This window comes from Elephas maximus, chromosome 11, assembly GCF_024166365.1.
Source record: "Elephas maximus indicus isolate mEleMax1 chromosome 11, mEleMax1 primary haplotype, whole genome shotgun sequence".
Taxonomy (NCBI): Eukaryota; Metazoa; Chordata; class Mammalia; order Proboscidea; family Elephantidae; genus Elephas; species Elephas maximus.
Window position 1 is genome coordinate 81,443,336 of NC_064829.1, and position 24,018 is coordinate 81,467,353.

The window sequence follows — 24,018 nt, forward strand, 5'->3', positions numbered from 1 at the left end:
TAGATATATCTGTGATTCATATTGGTGTCCCCAAAACTTGAAAATAAAGAAGATATTGTTTTTAAGTTGTATAAGGCAAGACATTCTCTACATCCAAAAAAACTCTTAGAATGTAAGCCTGTTACTATTTAGTTAGGATAGTAATAAGACAGCAAATTAAAGCACCATTTTTGCATTTTCTCCTATCAATGTTTTTAGATTTACTATAAAATTTAAGCAGAGTTGATATACAAACGAACTCTAAACATTATTGTCTAATCTCTTTCAGAAAAAGTCCCAATACATACCAAGCTGTTTCCATTTAAAATCCTTCAAAGTGTTATTCACAATAGGCAGAAAGAATGTAACCATAAAAATATAACAGTGCCATTTACTGACCATTTTCTATTTGTCAGGCACTAGACACAGCACTTTTCATATTATCTCATTTAATCCTCAGGGAAACTTTACAAAGCATCTATTACTAACATCCCTACTCTCCAGATGAACCAACTGAAAGTCGGAGAGGTAAATTGATTTCTCCAAGCTCAATATTTCAACCAAGATCAAAATCAGGGCACTCAAAATACACAGCAGCTGCAACAATGGACTCAAGCATATCAATGTCCATGAGATGGCACAGGACCAGGCAACATTTTGTTATGTCGTACATGTGGTCACCATGAATTGGAGCCAACTCGACAGTAACCAACAACAACAAGTATAACAGATAACAAAGAAACAAATAGAGGGTAACGGAAAATCTTTCACACACACACAGTATGTTTCACAGTAATTCAATAAGCCCCTTACCGTAAGTGGCTTAGTATAACCACTACTGTGTAGCAACACCGCGATTTGAGTGAGGCACGTGTGGTTATTTCCAGTGCAGATCAGAGGACCCTGAGGCTGTAAAGGGTAGGGACTTACTCAGGAGCTCACCAAGTAGCAGTAGTGGAGCAGGAACCAGTGGTGTCTCTAGAGGGACTGCTGGAAGAGAAACAGGGAGGCTAAAGCCCTGGTCCCCAGGAGTCCTCTTCCCCTTCCAGTAAGACTGACACACTGTACTCCTCCTATAAGAGCCTTTACTGGACGACTAAAGCCCCCTTTCCTGGCCTCTGTGCCCAGGTTCTCTCCATTACACTGTCGGAGCCTCCAGGACTCTCTCCTCTTCTAACTCAGAGTTTAAACTCTAAATGTCAAGAGTGGGTATTGCAGACTCCATACCAACCCTAAAGAGAAACTTGGCCTTAACTCAATGTTGGTTTTGAGCACCTCTTTCTCATCATCTGACAAAATGAGCAAGCTGCATGTTTCTGCACTCATCAGAGCTACATGTCTCCCCTCCAATAACACCATGGCCCTACCCACTGGAACCAGATCCAGTCCTGGATGTCACTGCTCTGCACTGACTTATTTGGAATTCACAGTCCAGCAACCAGTGTGTGTGGGTTAGCTGGGTACAGGACCACAGAGGATATGTGCACATGTTGATTTTATTCAGCAGTGGTGCCAGTGCTGATAAATTGTCAGTCTCCGTCTCTGATCTCCAAAAAGAATTTGAAGACTAATTAAAACATCAGAAGAAAGGTAATGTGAATAGAATGCTGTCCAACTTCTGCCAACAATGGTATGATGATTTTTTTCTTTTTAATGAAATCAGTCATTTCATCCGAATTCAATCTAGGATTAACTGGCCCAGCCCTCCTCAAATTTTTAAATCTCTGTTAGAAAACTCTAAGCTGTTTAAAGCTTTAAATCAAAACTGTGTTGACTTTTAAATACCTGAAGCTAAAATAAGCTCAGAAGAATTTTTTTTTAAACCTCTGGCAGCACGCAGTTGAGGCTTAGTTTTCATTGAATTGTCCAAGTTTTTCATTAAGTTATCAACTTGCTTATTCTCCAGAGTCTTTGTAATACATTACCTGGATAAAATCCTAAACTTAAATTGAGATTTATTGAAGCCCGTACACAAATCTCCAGCAAATACATGCACATGTGTGTGAACACACACACACACACAGAAATATACATGCAAACACGAGGACACACAGAAATCCAAAATTGCATTCAAATTCTTAGCTTGTAGTTTTAATGAAAATTTTGGACCTTGATTCTAACATACAGTGATGGCACTGCCTTGTTTTTCCAGGTCTCACAAATTTTCTGCCTTTGACAGGGTACAGTCTTACTACTTTTCTATCGCTGATTTTAGTGGAAAGTATTTTATTTTTCCTTCTCTGACAGGTTTCTGTCTTACACAGGTTCTAGCATTTGCAGGTTTTACTGTACTTACAGACACATTTAATATTCTAAAATGTATTATGTAATTGGGCACACATTCAGCTATGTGCTATAAATATTGCTTTAACTTTAGTTCCAGTTATCTTGGTCTAAATAAGATTATGAAGCAATTTCTAAGAATTTAGTGTGTTCTTCCCTCAGATAATCTCTTAGGGATAGCTAGATGATTTAATATTGCATTTTAATCTTCTTCATTCCCCCAAGCTTCTAGATTAAAACACTTCTTTGCTAAAAAGAAATTATGTCAATTACTACATTCTCAAAAGCAGGACTACGTCAAGCATCTCTCTGTATCTAAATGTCTAAAACTGTGCCTGGCACACAGTAGGTGCCTAAAAAATAAATATTGGTTAAATGAATAAAAATGTTAAACTTTTTTTTTTTTGGAGAAAATAAGAAACCACTCAACCAAAACTATATAATAAAAGAGCTTTGAATCACTTTTCTTGTATATATGAAAACCTGTTGCCACTGAGTCGATTCCGACTCATAGCGACACTACAGGACAGAGTAGAACTGCTCCATAGGGTTGCCGAGGAGTGGCCTGATGGATTCGAACCTCCGACCTTTTGGTTGGCAGCAGAGGTCTTAACCACTGCAATACCAGGGCTCCATCCAATACGTATGAAACTACACCTTTAATAAGAAATATTTAGATAGGAAACACAGGCCAAATTATCTAGCTTCCTATTTGGAGTATACTGATAAGTAAAAAATATTTTTGTGAATTTTGGATATCCTTTCTCATGCTTCAAAATTTTCAAATTTCAAAGAAGCAAAAAAAAAAAAAACCACCAAATGGAGATTGAAAATCTGGAAGTATTTGAAAGCTTTGAGTGTGTAGAGTTAATGGATTTGTGATAGGTGAAAGGGAGGTTACATTCTCAATAATGAAAATATAATCCCCAGAAAAGAACAGCAGCACTGGTTTTTAAAAGTGGGCATTGTCTTTTTTATACAATTTAGCTTTTGTGTTTTCATGTTTTCCAGGGGTGAGGAAGATGCACACACACGTGCTTTGCCTCCTGGGGCTGGTAAAGCCAGTGGTGTCTTCCATCCGTGGAGAAGGACATGGGAATTTCCAGGAATGCTGGCCCCAACACTGAAGACCTTGTCCTGACCTTAAGGGGACAAGCGTCCCACTCCTGGGTGATAGCACAAATGTGCACTGGAGTGTCCCCTCTCAGTCACTGGTTGCCGTGGCTGAGTGTACACTGCAGTAGTGTTTTCAAAAGCAGCCATTTATTGTCAGTTATGGCATGAAATTGCCGATGAGCCCTGGAATCCAATTTATTCATTTAAATGTGTGATTGGTCAATTATTGTCTTTCCATTTCACCGCACTGAGCTCAGATCCATAAGGAGATCAGAGCATTTCATTTCACTCTTGAATGATTTCATTGGTCATCCAAGAAAAAATCAATGTGGTCTGAAGAAAGATTTCAACTAGTCCTCTCAGAAGACAGGCCGAGAGTCTAACCAGGGACATCCCAGGACTCCACACTCCTTAACATGCCCAGCCTGGTCTCGTCAGTCCACCCCATCACTCCCATCTAGAGGAGACAAGGGATAGTGGAGCATGTGAAATAGCCACCCAGATCCCCAAGGAAGCTGGCAAATTCAGAGCCACATGGTCTACACCCCTAGCCAGACCCACACCCATAGAAGTCAGCCACCCACCTGCTACAATCCTCTGTCCATCACTGGTGGCCTTCAAATCTACTCTGACTCATAGTTCCCCCATGTATGCCAGAGTAGAAATGTGCTCCATAGGGTTTTCAGTACCTGATCTTTCAGAAGTAGATTGCCAAGCTTTTCTTCCAAGGAGGCTCTAGGAGGACTCAGACCATCAACCCTTCAACTGGCAGCCGAACATGTTCATTGTTTGCGCCACGAAAAAAAAAAAAAAAAGCCAAACCCATTGACATCGAGTTGATTTCAACTCAGTAGGACAGAGTAGAACCACCCCATAGGGTTTCCAAGGAGTGACTGGTGAATTCAAACTGCCAAGCATTTAGCAGCCAAGCTCTTAACCACTGTACCACCAGGGCTCTTTATACCACCCAGGGACTCCATATCCTCCACAGAAACTCTTACTTAGAATCTGTAGCTTAATTCAGATGAGGTCTGGTTGCTCAGTGGTTAAACACTTGGCTACTAACAGAAAGGTCAGCAGTTCGAACCCACCAGCAGCTCCTCAGGAGAAAGATGTGGCAGTCTGCTTTCGTAAAGACTACAGGCTTGGAAATCTGATGAGGCAGTTCCACTCTATCCTATAGGGTCACTATGAGTTTTATTGTTTGTTTGTTTGTTTTTAAGCTTAATCCAGATGAGACCAGGTAGGTATAAACCTCTGAGCACAGCACTTGGCATGAAATGCACACTCAATAAGTTGCACTTAATATTTAACCTTATGTCCCTGATAGAAGTAAAACAACACAAATGCCAAGATGCATTTGAGAAATGTTGTCATTAGGTGCCATCAAGTTGCTTCCAACTCATAGCTACCCTATGTACAACAGAACAAAATACCGCCCAGTCCTGTACCATCCTCACAATCATTGCTTTGTTTGAGCCCATTGTTGAAGCCACTATTTGAGAAATAAGAGAGTGAAAAAGAAAAAGGTCACCCCCAAGACTATGGCCCCGGACACCCTTTTAACTCAGAATTGAAGATACTCCTGAAGCCCACCTTTCAGCCAAAGATTAGATAAGCCTGTAAAACAAACACCAACACATGTAAGAAACATGCTTTTTAGTTCAATCAAATATATGAGACTAAATGAGTAACACCTTCCTAAAAGCAAAGACGAGAAAACAAAAAGGGAGAGGAAAACAGGGTGAACTGACACAGAGAACCCAGGGTGGAAAGGAAAAGAGGGAGAGTGCAGACACATTGCAGGGATTGCAACGATTGCAACCAATGTCGCAAAACAGTTTGTGTATACATTTTGGAATGAAAAACTAATTTGCGCTGTGAAATTTTACCTAAAACACAATTTAAAAAAAAAAAAGTCAACCATTCCTTTATGAGAAGGAGCTGCTCTTCATTTCCCTGAAGTCTTTGCAAGAAAACGTAGATGATGAGGTAGAAGAATAGGGCTGAAATGCTGACTGGGTGTGCCCAGAGTGGAGCTCGAGATTAAGTGAAGTGTCATGGCCAGTTCACCCCTCCCTCCTCAGTAGTCCTAAACCACTCCTGAAAGGCACACTTGACAGCTGCAGGGGCCTGGGTGGTCTGACAGGTGAGGTCACCAAATGAACATCTTTCTAGGAGCACGTAGAAGTTCATTGCTGGTGTTCCCAGAGAACCTTCCCAGGGACACAGCAGCATCTCCCTGATAGGAGGATGACATGGATGGTGATACCTTCCAGTGGACTCTTGCTCTGCACCTGATATGTACAGCTAACTCCCTCTAGGGGAGCCTGGTGTTATGTGTCATTCAGTCAAATTTGACTTACAGCAACCCATGTGACGGAGCAGAACTGCCCCATAGTGTTTCCTAGGCTGTAATCTTTACGGGAGCAGGTTACCAGGTCTTTCTCCCATGAAGCTGCTGGGTGGGTTTAAACCACCCACCTTAGAGTTAGTAGCCGAGCACTTCACCGTTTGCATCACCAAGACTGCTTTAGAGGAGTGTAGCAGAGCCTTTCCCAGAGTACATTTCTGGCCTCAGGACGTGTACCTCAACAGATAGTTACTTGGTGTGTTTGAAAACAGCCCCCTTAGAGATCCAGAGTAGATTTTGGAGGGCCTTAAAAGCTCTGCAACAGAGCAACACGTTGTTTTACTTTGACCCACAAAGCATACTCCAAAGGTCTTTAACCACAGAGCTTTTAGATTCTAATACCTCTTAACATCCCACTGAATTCCCTTTTGGAAATATTGTAAGGAGTCAGTGCATAGAATGCATGGGGTCCTTGGATGGGAAAAAATCATGTCTTTATCCTTCACTAACCACTCACTAAAATTTAGCATTTCCTTCAAATAAGTCTAGACATGCAACCACAGTGAGTGGTGCCAGCCTTCGTTTTGCAGTACAGTTGTTGCAAACATTGTTCCACCCATCACTACTCATAAGTCACCATAGTCATTGATCTACGAGCAGATGTTATCATTTATTAATAAAGCACATATGTCAGGATATCACAATTTTTTTTTTTTTTTTTTTTTAGTAGTTAGAGAACTGCATTTCAATAAAGTTGGCTTCCTTTGTAATCTTGGAGTTTCATGCACTCAGAAGCATTGCTCCACAAAGGGGTCTGTGAACTTCGGCACGTGGACAGAGAGGCTTGTGACACAGAAATGTCAAGCACACCAGTTTGGTGCCTCTGAGTGGGCTGGCTAGACAGGCTGGGCTGATTACTATTTCTAAAGGACCCCTGGTGGCGCAGTGGTTAAAGAGCTTGACTGACAACTGAAAGGTCAGTGGTGTGAAACCACCAGCAGCTCTGCTGGAGAAAAATGTGACAGTCAGCTTCCACAAAGATTCACAGCCTTGGAAATCCCATGGGGTCACGATGAGGCATAATAGACTCTACGGCTGCGTTTGGTTTCATTTATTTTCTTAAAGGAGTGCCTGGGTGGTGCAAGCAGTTAATGCACTCAGCTGCTAACTAAAAGGTCGGAGGTTCAAGTCCATGCAGAGGCACCTCAGAAGAAAGGCCTGGCAGCCTACTTCTGAAAAATCAGCCATCGAAATCCCAGCGGAATGCAGTTCTACCCTGACACGAATGGGATTGCCATGAGTCGGGGTCAACTCGAAAGCAACTGGCTTGACATTATTGTTTCAAAAGCCTGGAATTATAGCAAAAGTGGCTCATGGAAACCTGAGACTAGCATGAGGCAAGTGAAGAGCGGCAGAGGAGTCCATGTCAAGCCTGGTAGGCCCCGTGAGAAGGTGAAGGGCAGAAATGCCACCAGGATAAGGATAAGGGGCCCCCCATTCCCATTGCTGCGGTGCATCGCTGGTCTCAAGGTCAACAGCTGAGACACTGTATGCTGCTACATCTTTCACATAAAAGAAAATCCGCCAAAATACAAAAGGGCCAGGAACCCTTCCTAGATGCATGTGACTGATTCTAGGTTAAAAAGGACAATGACACGCTCAAGGATCATCTGTGAAAATGCAAGATCACAGCAGCAGCAAGGCTCTGAGAACAGCAGTCACACGCGGGGACCTGTGAGCTAGCCAAGACCACCTGCTGAGAGCGAGCAGTCCCTTCTGGCCTCTTGCAGGGCAGACGGAAGTACCTGGAGTGTGCTGAATGAGGTTCAAGTTCCCTCCAGCACTGGCAGGCTCAACCTCCCGTGGCTTTATTACTGGAGATGATATTGTCATGAATGAGACTGAAGAGCTCTTTAACCTTACTGAAAAACAGGACGGAAAGTCATCAAAAGGCCATGTTGCAACATAGAACAAATCATTGTTGAAAAGTAATCAGTCCACACATCTTACTGGCCTAAGGCGGAGAAGAGGGCCTGGGGTACAGCAATAAATATCGTTGCACTGAATACGCTAGCTGGAAGAAGGAAAGAAAATTCCTCAACCCAAACCAATGTTCCAAACAAACCAAACTTCTTGTCTAATAAATAAATATTGGCTAAATGAATAAAAATGTTAAAGGTCTTTTTTGGAGGAAATATTGAAACTACTCAACCAAAACTGTATAATAAAAGAGCTTGAATTACTTTTCTGATACATATGAAAACCTGTTGCCATCAAGTCGATTCTGACACATAGTGATCCTACAGGACAGCAGAAAACTGCCCCGTAGGGTTTCAAAGGAGTGGCTGGTGGATTCGAACTACCAACCTTTTGGTTAGCAGCCGAGCTCATAACCACTGCATCACCAGGGCTCCAAACTGATGTCAGCCATCTTGAAACAGATGTTTTAAAAATCACCAAAGCCTGGGCCCCAGCACAGAGCATTTGAATCAGAATCCCTGGGCTCAGGACTCTGGCGTGTTGTAAAGTTCCTCAGGTGATCTTAATGCGCAGCCAGGACTGGGAACTGAACCACAGGCTTACTGTTAGCTCAAGTGGCCAACTGTCTGCAGATTCTCAGATCTAATGAGCCCTGAGCGCCTAAATGTAAATAAATGCACTCGTCCATCAACCCAGGTGTTAGCACTTAACCCAGGGATCTGTTAGCAATATGATCAGCTTTACTAGTAGGAATAGCTAGCCTAACTAACTTCTCCCACCTTAGTTAGTCTACACCACACAGGACTCCAAGTGCTGGGTTACTGACGATGCCATACACCAATCACAACCCGCAATGCAGGTTGTTACATTTCCATCCTGAGCAACATTGCCTCCTCTGAGATGCTTGGGGGTGGGAAGGGTGGAAAGAGTGTGAGCTTCTGAGTTCAGAGGACTAGGATCCAAAACCTGGATTTGCCACCTATTAACTGTGTGACTTTGGATGTGTTACCTCACTTCTCAGAGCCTGTTTCTTCACTGATTAAGTGGAGGTGATAAAAACGACAATATTGGATTGTGAGGATTAAAGGAGAGAATACACATAAATAAGAGTACACATAAACTGCTGACATATTCAGTAAACGAATTGTGAGAGATCTTTTCCAGTCAGAAGCGCTTTCTCACCGATTTTTTAAATTTATAATTGAGGCCAATTCAAATGTAATTTGCATTTACTGAAAAATGAGGGTGTCTCAACCTAAGGATGGTGAGACTGCATCTTACATACTTTGGACATGTCGGGGGGATCAGTCCCTGGAGAAGGACATCATGCTTGGCAAAGTACAGGGTCAGCGGAAAATAGGAAGACCCTCAACAGGGTGGATTGACACAGTGGCTGCAACAATGAGCTCAATGAGCTCAACAACTGTGAGGATGGCACAATACTGGGCAGTGTTTCATTCTGTTGTGCACTGGGTCACTATGAGTCAGAACCGACTCAATGGCACCTAACAACACCAACAACAAGATTCTAAAATTATATGCATCAGAGGCCAGCTCTGCTATTCTTCAGGAAAAGCAACTGAGATACAGAGATAGTTTGGAGCTTTCTGAATCCCCACAGCCAGGTACTTTTCTTAATTCAGCTTCATTCACAGGGTACTCCCAAATAGACTTTCATCTTGATTTAGTTATCATTTATTTTGCTAGGTCTTCGCAGGTAGCTAAAGTGTAACATAACATCGTTTCTCAACATAATTACTCAAATGAGAAGGAAAAATAGAACACAAAAGTGGCATTTGAAAATGCACAATTTCATATTTTTGTCTTTTGGTATATTTCATTTTCCCCTAATTACAGTCACCTATTGACTTGGAGCAAACTAATTCCCTTAGCAAAAAGACTTTTTGCTATATCTGTAGGCAATGAGGATAGAATAAAAATAAAAATTCTCTTCTAATTTATTCTATTATTATCAAGTGCTAATTAGGAGAGATATAATTTGCATATTTTAGAAGGCTGTTAAATGAATTAGCTAGTGATTAAGTGCTTTGGAATTTAAAAGCTAAATAATATTAGTAGGAAAGGGAAAGCACTTCAACAATTCTCCACTTCATATTGTCAACCAAACGAGAGGACAATAAATGAAAGAATTGCATGAAGAATGTGTGTTAGAAACTGGGTGATACAGTGTCACCGAGAGTTCCAACAGTTGATATGGTCTTTCCTTATGGTGATTATGCTAGTGGTCAAAATCAGTGATGCATATATAGTAAACAATTGATAATTTAATTGCTTTATCTTCAAAAAGAATTTTGTTCCAGTTCTAAGAATGAACGAATCAGTCTTAGAAGAAATGGAACCAGAATGAGATCAGAAGTGAAAATGGCAAGACTTTGACATACTTACCTTGGACACCTGATCAGGAAAGATCTAGGTCTCTAGAAATGGACATCATGGTTGGTAAAGCAGAGGTTCAGCAAAAACGAGGGAAACCTTCAGTGAGGTGGACTGACACAATAGCCCCAAAAATGGACTCAAGCCTACCAATGATCATGAAGATGGTGCAGGACAGGGCAGCAGGACAGGGCAACATCTTGTTTTGTTACACATAAGTAGCCATGAACCAGTGTTGCCTTAATGGCCACTAACAACAACAACAACATCCATAAAACATATAATTAAAAATCAAAACTCAAAGTAGAAAAATACATAAAGATATGCTATACAAACGGTCAATGTGTTTAAGGTACTATTTAAAATCCTTAGAAATAGATAATAAAATAGATGACCATCCTGATAAAAAAAACATAGGTAAAGAACATGAACAGACTAAATATTAAAAAATTCCAATTAATACACAAAAAATATATTCTTAGTAATAGTAAAAAGATACCTTGTGCTCATGCCGAAACTGTACATACACCAAGAGGCAGTTGTTTGAACAGAACAAGGGGATACTTTGTGGTTTAAAATCAGGAAAGGTGTGTGTCAGGGTTGCATCCTTTCACCATACTTATTCAGCCTGTATGCTGAGCAAATAATCTGAAAAGCTGGACTGTATGAAGACAAGTGTAGCATCAGGTTTGGAAAAAGAGTCATTAACAACCTGCAATATGCACATGGCACGACCTTGCTTGATAAACGAAAAGAGGACCTGAAACACTTACTAATGGAGATCAAAAGCTACAGCCTTCAGTATGGATTACACATCAACATAAAGAAAACAAAAATCCTCACAACCGGACCAATAAGCAACATCATGACAAACAGAGAAAAGATTGAGGTTGTCAAGTATTTCATTTTACTCAGATCCACAATTAATACCCATGGAAGCAGCAGTCAAGAAATCAAAAGACACATTCCACTGCGCAAATTGGCTACAAAAGACCTCTTTAAAGTATCGCAAAGCAAAAATGTCACCTTGAGGACTAAGGTGCAACTGACCCAAACCATGGTGTTTTCAATCACCATGCATGCGAAAGCTGGGCAATGAATAAGAAAGGCCAAAGAAGAACTGACACCTTTGAATTGTGGTGTTGGCAAAGAATATTGGATATACCATGGGCTGCTAAAAGAATGAACAAATCTGTCTTGGAAGAAGTACAACCAGAATGCTCCTTAGAAACAGGGATGGCAAGACTGCGTTTTATATACTTCAGACATGTTGTCAGGAGGGCTCAGTTCCTGGAGAAGGACATCATACTTGGTAAAGTACAGGGTCAGTTGAAAAGAGGAAGACCTTCAATGAGGTGCATTGACACAGTGGCTGCAACAACGGGCTCAAACATAACAACGATTGTGAGGATGGTGCAGGGACCAGGCAGTGTTTCATTCTATTGTATATAGGGTCACAATGAGTCGGAATCGACTCGACGGTACCTAAAAACAACACGGGCTAGGCTCCCCCATCCCAGGAAGATTATTTATTATAGATGAGCACTGAGGTTCATAATTTTGAGTATTCATTCAATCAAAACATTTTTCTTAAGATAAACATTTGTTCTTGACAATCTAAGGCATCAATTTATTTTAACTTTTAAGTTATGTGCACAAAGAAATTATCAGGCATTGCCTCTAAAAACCTTCTAGAAAGACAGCACAGCAATAAGAGAGTTTTATGTTTTGTCTTCAGTTGATGTTTTTTATTTGAAAAAAATTTTGCCACAATTTATTAATCATCATGTATGGCACCATCTTGAATATTCAGTAGGGAGCATGCTGACCTCTTTTCCTGTGCAAAGATCTCAATAAAAACTAAATGAAATGTACATTTTAACAACAGTAATGGCTTAGCATCAGAAAATGATTGCCTTTCAAAGTCTGCAAATACTGCATCTGGGTATTTTTTGGCCTTAATTTCTAATCAAACACACTATCTGAGAGCTCATTTATCCAGTGCCTCAAAAAATGGAAAAGCTGTGTTAAATAACTGAACTGTGCCATGTGCTGTATAATGTTCCCCTCCTCTTAGAAGGCAACACTTACATAGTTGATAGGTAAGTTGGAGCAAATAAGAGCTCCATCACAAAATTCATGTGTAGCCTTCCAGAGATTCCTACCTCCTTCTTAGCTTTATGTCTGTTCAATTTGAAAAAATGGGAAAAACAATTTCCACCCCTTTCCCATCTCATAAGGATTAATTGGATAGTCAGTCAACAGCAGAAATTGCGAATACTGACCCCCGCAGAGTTGGCTTTCTATACATACTAAATGAGCAAATTGAATTAAAAGTACAATTTTATGTTTAGCGAAGCCTTAAGCACCTTAGGAAGTTGCCATTGCAGAAGTCAGTGGGTTTGGGAAGTTCCTCTGGAGTTTCTACCCCTCGTCAAAGTTGTTGAGGCTACCAGAATTAGAAAAATATAGCTACGTTTCCTCCGAAAAGATATGTTTTAACTCAAAGCCATGCCTAATAGAATGCCAGGTTCTATTTTTTATATTACTATTTACTCACTGTTCACAATCTTCTGGGTTTCATGGACTGCAACTCTACCTCCAAGACCACAGGACATTACAGCAGTGGGCCAAACTGAAAGGAATTTAGAAAAAGCAAACATGAAGAAAGCTAGCTCCCTACAACCTGAAGTTAAAATTCTTCTGAGCACTAATGTAAAATGTAGATACTGCCTTTCAGTTTTGCCGAACTTACATAGCCATAAAAGAAAAAGAAAGTGGGTGGAGGGAGGGAGAGATAGACTGATTTCTTAATATCTGTATATGGAAATTATCAAACAATATCATTAATATCACACGCAAGTAAAATTTTGCTGAAGACCATTCGAAAGCAGCTGCAGCAGTACATTAACAGGGAACTGCCAGAAGTTCAGGCTGGACTCAGAAGAGGATGTGGAACCAGGGATATCATTGCTGATGTCAGATGGATCCTGACTGAAAGCAGAGAATACCAGAAAGATGTTTACCTGTGTTTTATTGACTATGCAGAGGCATTCGACTGTGTGGATCATAACAAATTATGGATAACATTGTGGAGAATAAGAATTCCGGAACACTCAATTGGGCTTATGAGTAACCTGTACATAGATCAAGAGGCAGTCGTTGGAACAGAACAACGGGATACCGCGTGGTTTAAAGTCAGAAAAGGCATGCATCAGGGTTGTATCCTTTCATCACACCTATTCAATCTGTATGCTGAGCAAATAATCCAAGAAGCTGGACTCTATGAAGAAGAACAGGGCATAAAGATTGGAGGAAGACTCATTAACAACCTGTCTTATGCAGATGTCACAACCTTGCTTGCTGAAAGTGAAGAGCACTTGAAGCACTTACTGATGAAGATCAAAGACCACAGCCTTCAGTATGGATTACACCTCAACATAAAGAAAATAAAAATCCTAACAACTAGACCAATAAGCAATGTCACGATAAACGGAGAAAAGATTGGGGTTGTCATGGGTTTCATTTTACTTGGATCCACAATCAACACCCATGGAAGCAGCAGTCGAGAACTCAAAAGATGCATTGCGTTGAGCAAATCTGCTACAAAAGACCTCTTTAAAGTGTTGAAAAGCAAAGATGTCTCCTTGAAGACTAAGGTGCACCTGACCAAAGCCATCGAGTTTTCAATTGCCTCATACACATGTGAAAGCTGGACAATGCATAAGGAAGACTGAAAAAGAATTGACACCTTTGAATTTTGGTGTTGGTGAAAAATATTGAATATACCATAGGCTGTCAAAAGAACAAACAAATCTGTCTTGGATGGAGTGCAACCAGAATGCTCCTAAGAAGCAAGGATGGCGAGGCTTCATCTCGCGTACTTTGGATATGTCATCAGGAGGGACCAGTCCCTGGAGAAGCACATCATGCTTGGTAAAGCAGACAGTCAACAAAAAAGAGGAAAACCCTCAACAAGATGGATTGACGCAGTGTCTGCCACAATGGGCTCAAGCATAACAACGATTTGGGGCATGGCACAGGACCAGGCAGTGTTTTGTTCTTTTATACATAGGGTCTCTATGAATGGAACCAACTTGACGGCACCTAACAACAACATACCAGATAAGGGACCCTTCTACACCATTTTCTCTCCAGATCTGCCAAAAGAAACCAGATTGAAGGTTCTAATCTCAAAATGTAAGAGGTGTGTTCCTATGTGTTTTACCTTTTCCTACAAGGAACACTTCTCTGCTGATATACTTGCCCAACACATACACACTCATATACACATACACTTACGCACACATACACACACACACACACACGTTCTATTGGCACTCCATAAAAAGCCAAAGAGAAAAAAACATAGGCTATCTGATTTTGAGTTCAGAATTTTTTGTTTTGTTTTGTTTTCATAAATATTTTATCAATTCAGTGATTTGCTAAATATGAATATATGAAAGGGAGACACTCAGGTTAGAGAAAATGGTTAGTTCAAAAATACTATGACTTTAATCCATCATTTATCACATTTAAATAACCAGAAAAACCATCTAAACCTTTTGAATTTTAATACATTTTTATGGCCTCTTTATATCTTTCAAAAGTGCCTTCATACTTACATAATATAATGAACTACCCACCTGATTCAAATTCTTTCACTGCCTAGTTAGAAGTGGAATTTGAGTTAGGAGACCAGCTGGATAGAATCATAGCAGCTGCTGTAAATTCAAATGCATTTTTATAGGAAAAGAGACAAATCCCACAGTGGGTAGTTTATTGTGCTGTTTATTGCACACCTGGGGACTGTGTTTCATCACTGCCCGCCCTGCTCAGGAACAGACTAACATGGCCATGAATCAATCTGAGGTAGGCATTTCATTTGTATCTTCATTGTGGACATCCGGTTATTTGTAAAATTAGTTCAATCCAACTAACAAGCTAAAAGAGCGGCTGAAATAGAGCCATTTCTTAATCAGGTAGGACCAATTTCCCACAGCAAAACCATTGAAAGCATTTTATTTTCCCAACTTACTTGGAAAGCTGCTGTGAAGGAGAGGGGGTGGGAGTGTGGGCCTCCCTATGGCAGAGACCACATCCATGAAGTATGAAAACCTAGTGTCTTGAGACTCAACACAGGACAGTCTCCTTAGGACCTCAGACAGTCAATTGCATGTGATGCCAGGGCATCAATGCCACCCTGCCCCCAGTCAAATCCTGATGGCACAAATGATACCTGCCTTCAGTCTCTGGGCTATAAACTTAAAAAGGGGTGGAAAGAAAGATGTATTTTTCATTAGTGTTTTGGAACAAAGTAATATTTGATTATCAGTTATTTTAAGCAAATAACCAAATTCATGATTCATAGTTTACGTATCCCCTATCATGGTACAGAAATAACTGATGGCAATTGTCCAAATTTACTAATTCAACCCCCAGAAAGATTTTTGTTGGTTTTTATTAACTAGTATAGCACTCTCCACAGCCTAAATTTACGATATAATTTTTGTACTTCCTCCTTCGGTTTGTGTGGTATGATCCCACAACCTGAACATGAAGTAAGTCTATAAGTAATTCATGGGAACAAAGGGAAGTTGCCAAGAGGGTATATAAGTTAGGAATGAGGTGTGAAGTAGAAGTACTGTGACTTGGTTTGCTAATGGCAGCCTTGGCATGGGGGGTGAGGGGGGGTAAACAGATACAAGAAGTCCACAATCAGGATTAGACATGTGGCTGTGTGTGCATGCGCTTGTGTGTGTTGACACACGCACACCACGTGTGTGCTTTAATTAGGTTCTTTCAATGTGCAGCAACAAGAGCCCCCAGTTTCGACCAGGTAATGGAATTTGTTAAAAGAATAGAGGAATAAGGAAGCCCAGGCAATTCGTCCAGGACCATGAGGCCCATGGAGAAGAGGATCTTGTTCAGGATTCATTCTTCCTCTGATGTTTCCTCCATTTGTTTTAGTCTTGTCTCTGTGGTCCGCTTCACCTCTGGTCACTATGTCTCTGAGGCCTCTGAGACACCCCTCACCTTTGGTAACCATGTCACTGAGATACCCTCACCTCTGGTCACTCCGTCTCTAAGCCCCCCACCCCCTCTAGTCACTGTGTCTCTGAGCCCCCCCACCTCTGGTCACTGTGTCTCTGAGACCCCCCCACACACCTCTGGTCACCATGTCTTTGTGCTGCTCCTTGTCAGTCACTTACCACCCAAGGCCCCCCTCACGCGGCCAGTAGCCATCCTTCACTGAGCCATCCTACTGGGCAGCACTCTCCAGCAGTGCATCTCCTTAGCCCGGGTCAGCATACAGTCCACTATGACTGTGGGACCGACCAGGTGTGCCCAGGGTGGAGGACACTGTGTGAATGGTGGTGACTGTAAGAACTGCCCAAGATCTGCTCCCCAAAGAACTGCACAAATTGGTCATCTTTGTTGCAAAGATAGACAGGTACTAGGCTATTTTGAAACAAGGGGTTTTGTTATAAGGATATTGGAACAAAAATTGGAGTCATTGAGGATACAGGCAACGTCCTGGTAGTTTTAATGGTGCTATTCCTCTGACTACCAGCGATATTCTGACTGGCCAAAGTGCTTGGTGTTCTCCAGCCTAAGTTCCAATGGATCCAGTTGGATGGGTTTATTGGGCACAGCCTTCCTCACCAGGCCACTTCAGAACCTGGCCGAGGGCCATGGGTGGGGACATTTGGGTGAGGAGAAAGCTGGGCTGCATTGTCCAAGGGGCACTGCCATGCCCATCCCCCAGCAGGAACTCTGTTTGCCAGAACCCCCTCTCTGTGTAGTTCCAGGTTGGAGTGGGCCAGGAGGAGACCTGCACAGGTAGGAAGATGGAGGGCAGGCGGAGCCATTACTCTCAGGACATTGTGGGGGTTACTCCTGGTGGTTGACACCTGCAGAGGGCTTGATACGCCCCAGACTGGCCTCTCCTGCCAGTCTATGTCTGGCTTATCTGCTGACCATGGGCCTTGATGACAAGCAGTGTTCCCTGAGTCCTGGGCTGAGTGCCCAGAAACTGTGTTCTCACAGAGGCGCAGAGGTTCCTGCAGGGCTTTCTGTACCCCCGGGAGACATGCTCAGGCAGTTAGACTCACCTGGCCTGGGGGATCTCTCCCCCCACCTCTGACCTGCCCACACGCACCAGCCTGAGGCAAACAGCAGACCTCTGAGACCCCATCCAACCTCCACGGCCCCAACTCCCCACATCCAGGTAAGCTCAAGTGCCCGTGCGCAAGTCCTAATTCCAAAATACAGGTTGTGGTTGTTAGCTATTCAGTAGGTCCCCAGCTTTTGGCAACCCTGTGCACAAGGGAGCAAAACACTGGCTGGTCCTGCACCATCCCTATGATTAGTTGTAGACTAGACCATTGTGATTCACAGGGTTTTCACTGGCTAATTTTTCCAAAGTAGATCGCCGTGTCTTTCTTCTTATTCTCTCTTAGTCTGGAAGCTCCACTGAAACCTGTTCACCATTATAGCAACACACAAGCACCCCCTAACAGACGGGTGGTGGCTTCACATGAGGGACTCCTTTCCTGCCTAATAGAGGAACCCCACTCCTGGCCCCTGTGACGCTCTCTGTCATAGTGATCTAGTGCTGCTACAACAGAAATACCACAAGTGAATGGCTTTAACACACAGGAGTTTATTGTCTCACAGTCTAGGAGGCTAGAAGTCTGAATTCAGGGTGCCAGCTCTAGGAGACACCTTCCTTCTAGGCTGGCTCTGAGGAAGGTCCTTGTCATCAGTCTCCCCTGGCTGAGGAGTTTCTCAGCACAGGGACCTTGGGTCCAAGGGACATGCTATTCTCCTGGCTCTTGTTTCTTGGTGGTATGAGGTCCCCCTGTCTCTCTGTTCACCTCTCTCTTTTATATCTCAAAAGAGTGCCTCAAGACACAGCCTAATCTTGTAAGTTGAGTCTCATCATCGCAACTGCTGCTAATTCTGTCTTATTAACATCATAGAGATAGAGATACAACACATAGAAAAATCACATCAGATGACAAAATGGTGGACAATCACACAATACTGGGAGTTATGGCCTAGCCAAGTTGACAGATATTTTGGGGGGAAACAATTCAACCCATGACACTCTCCTTCCGAGAACAGCCCGGCACTTCCTCCCTGAGCAGAGAACAGTAGTAGGGTCATTTCAGCCACTAGCTGAACAGTACTTCACAGATTGGGAAACACGTTCCACGTATATTTCATCTTTACAACACTGATGAGGGACGTGCTATTACTTTGAGGGTAAGTGGCTGATAAGGTGAAGGTATTACTAAGTGGTGGTTAGGGCTGGGCTGCCACATTCTCCCTGGGGTGCTGACTCACTTGTCTCTCCTGACAGTTCTCACAGTAAAGGTGCTCTGAGTAGTCCCGTGATATCAGCACACAGCTGGCTCCTGTCTCCCTCCCAAACCTCCCTGCTCAGCCTTCCTCAACACTCAAAAGAGCCACAGAACCCCAGTGGGGAGCTGAAAAGTTAAGGCATACTTGACAAGCAATCATATTGACTCATAGTGTTGCCCTCTTTGTCTTTTACTGGTGTTACTGATTTCTGGGCTCACCCATCACAGAGCCTCGGGGCACATGCCCAAGCAGGTGCAGGCTCCATGAAATCCTGAGAAGCCCCTCTGTCACACACATGTGTCCCTAGATAATAAATCAGGCCACCAGCTGTCTGTTTGTCATACTGTGGTGTCTTTCATATTGCTGTGATTCTGGAAGCTATGCCACTAGTATTTCAAATAACAACAGGGTCACCAATGATGGACAGGTTTCAGCAGAGCTTCCAGACTAAGAAAGAATAGGGAGAAAGGCTTGATAATCTGTTCTCTGGCTCTTCTCTTCTCACTAATACCCGGGAACAGCCTCGCTTCTACCCAGTGGCTCCCCAGGTGACCCCACATGTTTCAGAGTAGAATTACACACCATAAAGTTTTCAATGGCTAAAAAAGGACATCATGTTTGGTAAAGCGGAAATTCAGAGAAAATGAAGGAAACTGTCCATGAGAGAGACTGACATGGCAGCTGCAACAATGGGCTCCAATATACAAACTATTGTGAAAATGGCACAGGACCAGGCAACGTTTCCATTCTGTTATACATAAGGTTTCTGTGATGGTTAAGGCTGTGTGTCAGCTTGACTAGGCCATGATTCTCACTGGTTTGGCAGTTATGTAATGATGTAATCACCTCTATGATGAGATCAGATATAATGCAACAAACTTGATGATAATCTGCTATGAGCAGCCAATCAGTTGAAAGGAAGCTTTCTTGGGAGCATGGCCTACATCTAATAAATATGGACTTTCTGGCAAAGCTCACTGGCTTTTGCTCTATTCTGGATCTTGCATTCAGCTTGTCATCATCTGACCCCTAGTTCTTGGGACTTGAGCTAGCAGCCTGCCTTCTTACCTGTCAATCTTGGATTCGTCAGCCTTCGCAGCCCACAAGCCAGCAGCTTGCTGTCTGAACTGCCAATCTTGGGTTCATCAGCCCCTGCAGCTACATGAGTGAAGAGAAGCCTCCAGCTTGATACCTGACCCACAGATGTAGGACTTTCCAGCCTCTACAACTGCATGAGCCATTTCCTTGATATAAATCTCTTTCTGTCTCTGTCCGTCTGTCTTTCTCTATAAATATATATATATTCATATATATACGTATACATATAAAAAACCAAATCCATTGCTATCAAGTCAATTCCAACTCATAGTGACCGTACAGGACAGAATAGAACTACCCCATAGGGTTCCCAAGGAGTGGCTAACTGGTGGATTTGAACTGCTGACCTTCCTGTTAGCAGCCAATCTCTTAATCACTGCTTCAACAGGGCTCCATACACGCACACACATGTATACATATATATGTGTGTATATACAAACACACATATATGTATATACAGACACACACACATATATATGTATATGAAGACACACACACATATACACATGCTTCTCTAGAGAACCCAACCTAAGACATTTGGTACTGAGAGTGGTTCTAGAGAAACAAAGTTGTAAAGATAAAGTTTTCTAAACTGGTTCTCAAGTCTGATTAGTCTTAAAGAGGTTGATGACTCTGCTTCCAGTAGTAAAGAGGGCACTGCTAATCCATGGCATGAGGCGGCAATAGAAATACACAAAGTATCGCCACCAATAGATCAAATATTGGTGAAAGGTGAGGCTCTGGGTGATCACATGTTTGATAATTTTTCTACAGTTTTGTCAGAATGAGAAGTATAAGGAAGCTGATTGGTTTGTCCTACTTTTTACTAGACAAAGTGGTGAAAGAAAAAGATTAGCTCAGAGCTTCAGAGTCAAAGGTTAACCACCATATAAATGACCTCAAAGTTGCTACTTGTGCCCTGAAAGAAAGCCTTATTTCTCGTAGTAACAGAGCTGATATTGCCAAAAACCAAACCCAGAGTCTTATCATAAGAGTGGCTGAATTACAACATCAATTGAATTCCCAACCTCAAATAGTGTCTGAAGTTAAAGTGAGGGCACTGATTGGGAAGAAATGGGATTTTGAAACTTAGGATGGGGATGTATAGGCAGATAATCAGGAATCTGGGGACACTGAGCCCCTAGTTTCCATTGAATCACTCCTACCAACAAAACTTCAAGCCCCATCTGATGAGATTAACAGAGCTATGTCTGAAGAGCCTTTATCTGAGATATCACCTAGGGCAATGTCTGAGTCACCTGGGGCATCACCTGGAACAGACGCCTTACAAGACATTGCTGAGTGGTCTCAAAACATATCCCACCACTCGTTTTTGCTTCTAGACCTGTAACTAGACTTAAGTTCCAGAGAGTCCCAAAAGTTGAAGTACAAAGTGTGACACAGGAGGAGGTATGTAACACTCTAAAATAACTGCTTGACTTTTTTAATATGTATAAACAGAAACCTAGGGAATATGTGTAGGAATGGCTATTAATGGTGTGGGATAATGGTGCAAGGAACATAAAATTGGATCAGTTTGAGTTTATTGGTATTGGCCCACTAAGCACAGATTCATTCATTGTTTCAGCTTGAGAAGTTAGGAAAGGATCTAATAGTTTATGTGGTTGGGTCGCTGAAGCACGGACTATACAGTTGCCTACACTAAATCAAGTTGAAATACCATACCTGCATTGGTATAATGAAGAAGAAGGTATCCAAAGCCTTAGGGAAATTGGCATGTTAGAGTGGATTTATCAGTTTAGACCCACAGACCCACATGGAGTACCCAGAGGACACACACACACAATCTACCACAACAGTGAGGAAAAAAATTTGTGAAGGGAGCTCCAGAATCCTTGAAGACTGCTGTGATTGCTATTTTATGTAAGTCAGATTTAACTGTGGGAGATGCCCTAACTGAGTTAAGTCACATCACTGATTCCATTGAACTGGAAGTTAAGAATGCTACCCAGCCACCTGGGGCTCCTCATGCCTCTGGATCAATAGGAAAAGAAGGGAGTTAGAATATTGGCTGCTGTGGTGGATCCTGATTACCAAGAGAAAATCAGATTGATATTACATAATGGAGATAAAGAAGAGTGTATCTGGAGTGCAGGAGGTCACTTAGGGCATCTGTTAGTACTGTCATGCCCTGTGAGTAAAGTCAACGGAAAACTACAGCAATCCAATTCTGACATGATTACTAATGGCCCAGGAATGAAGGTTTTTGGGTCACCCCACCAGGCAAAGAACCAAAACCAGGGAATAAGGAATGGGTGGTGGAAGAAAGTAGTTCTGAATACTAGCTGTGACTGCATGACCAGTTGCAGAAACAAAGACTAATTGTTATGAACATTTCTTCCTTGTATGTGTGCATCAAATATTTTTGTTTTCTTCACTTGTAAAATATAAGGTGTAAACAGGGCTAGTGCGTTTTCGGTTGTATGTGTGTTAGTTGTATCATGTTAGGCACAAGTATGACTTTATAATTGTCTTTATTTAGATATTATGTTACGGTTTCTGTGTACAGGTGCCAAGCTGACAAGGGGTAGACTGTGATGGTTAAGGTTGTGTGTCAACTTGGCTAGGCCATGATTCTCAGTGGTTTGGCAGTGACAATGTAGTTTGGCAGTTATGTAATAAGTAATCACCTCCATGATGAGATCTGTTATGAGCAGCCAATCAGTTGAAAGGGAGTTTCTTTGAGGGTTTGGCCTGCATCCAATATATACGGACTTTCTGGCAAAGCGCACTGACTTTTGCTGTGCTTTGGATCCTGCATTCAGCTCATCATCATCTGATCTCTGGTTTTTGGGACTCAAGCCAGCAGCCTACCATCTGACCTGCTGATCTTGGGTTTATCAGCCCCTGCAGCTATATGAGTCAGGAGAAGCCTCCAGCCTGATGCCTGACCCACAGACTTGAGACTTTCCAGTCTCTACAGCCTCATGAACCATTTTCTTGATATAAATCACTCTCTCTCTCTCAATCTTGCTCCATAAATATATGTATGTATATAAATACACACAGCCAGGGAATGTAGCTCAGCGGTACAGTGCGTGCTTTGCATGCATGAGGCCCTGGGTTCGATCCCTGGCATCTCCAAAATAGCATTTTGGAGACCAAGTGACGTAGTGGTTAAAAGCTCAGCTGCTAACCAGGAGGTCGGCTGTTTGAATCCACCAGTCACTCCTTGAAAACCCTATGGGGCAGTTCTACACTGTCCTATAGGGTCACTATGAGTTGGAATCAACTCGACAGCAATGGGTATATGTATATGTATGTATACTGTTCACTGGCTTTGCTTTTCTAGAGAACCCAGACTAAGACACCCGCCATGAGTCAGAGCCAACTCTACAGCAACTAACAACAACACAACAATCTTTCGGAAGTAGATCTCCGCCCTTCCTTCCACCAGGCCTTTCTTCTGTGGCACTGATGGGTGGATTTGAACTGCTAACCTTTTGGTTAGTAGCTGAGCACAAACTGTTCATGCCACCCAGCTTAGCCTATTTTGGGAAAGTGTGTGGCTGATGAAGTGAAGCAAGACTTCAGCCCAGATGACCACTTACCCAGGCAACAGGCTCCCCCTCAGCAGCCTAAATCGCCCACTCTTGGTTGCAGGGGTACTTGTTTATCTTCCTGTCCTGGTGATTTATTCCCACTAATTCTCTCTTCCTCACCTTCTGAAAAGGCACCACTGATCCGTTTGAGGGTAAATGGTGATTTCTGAATTCCTGCAATAGGACCTGTTCCAGGGTCAACCTTGGCATCCACAGGGGAGAGACTGAGTGCTGGGCCAGGGCTGCCTGCATCACCTGGGCTGTCCACAGAGAAATTCACCAAAAAGACACCTGACATTTGCACCAGGGGAAATGTACGTGTGTGGAGAGAGTGACATTTGGGAAAGAACAAAATAGCACAACATGTAGGAAGTTGTGAGAGAAGGATTATTCAATCCTCTTCATGGGTGCTGGCGGGACTCCAGGAGCAGCAGGCAGAAGACCAGTTTAGAAGAGTGAAAACTAATCTGAATAATGATGAGAGTGCCTGTGTCAGTAACTGGCCCGAAAACTCATTTATAGCCTTTTATGCGAAGGAATAATTGAATCTTCCTGTGAAAATGAGCATACTGCCTAAAAAGAAGTCAAATTGGATTCTTCTCCCCAAGCCATAGGACAACAACTCATGTTTATGATATCCATGCCCCACTCAGCAGATAAACAATCACATAATCAAAGGAAAATCGCTCTTGGCTTCAAAGCCTTCCAAAGGACATTTAATTCCACTCTATGTTTAGATTCCATTTAAACTCGGCTGCATAGTCTGCACCCAGATTAAAAAATACTGCATTTGAAGGTGGAAGATTCCAAAAGGGACATGCCTTCATCAGAAGTAAAAATCTTAAGTGGCCATCTGAAAGTTGTCTTTCAGGTGATAAGGCA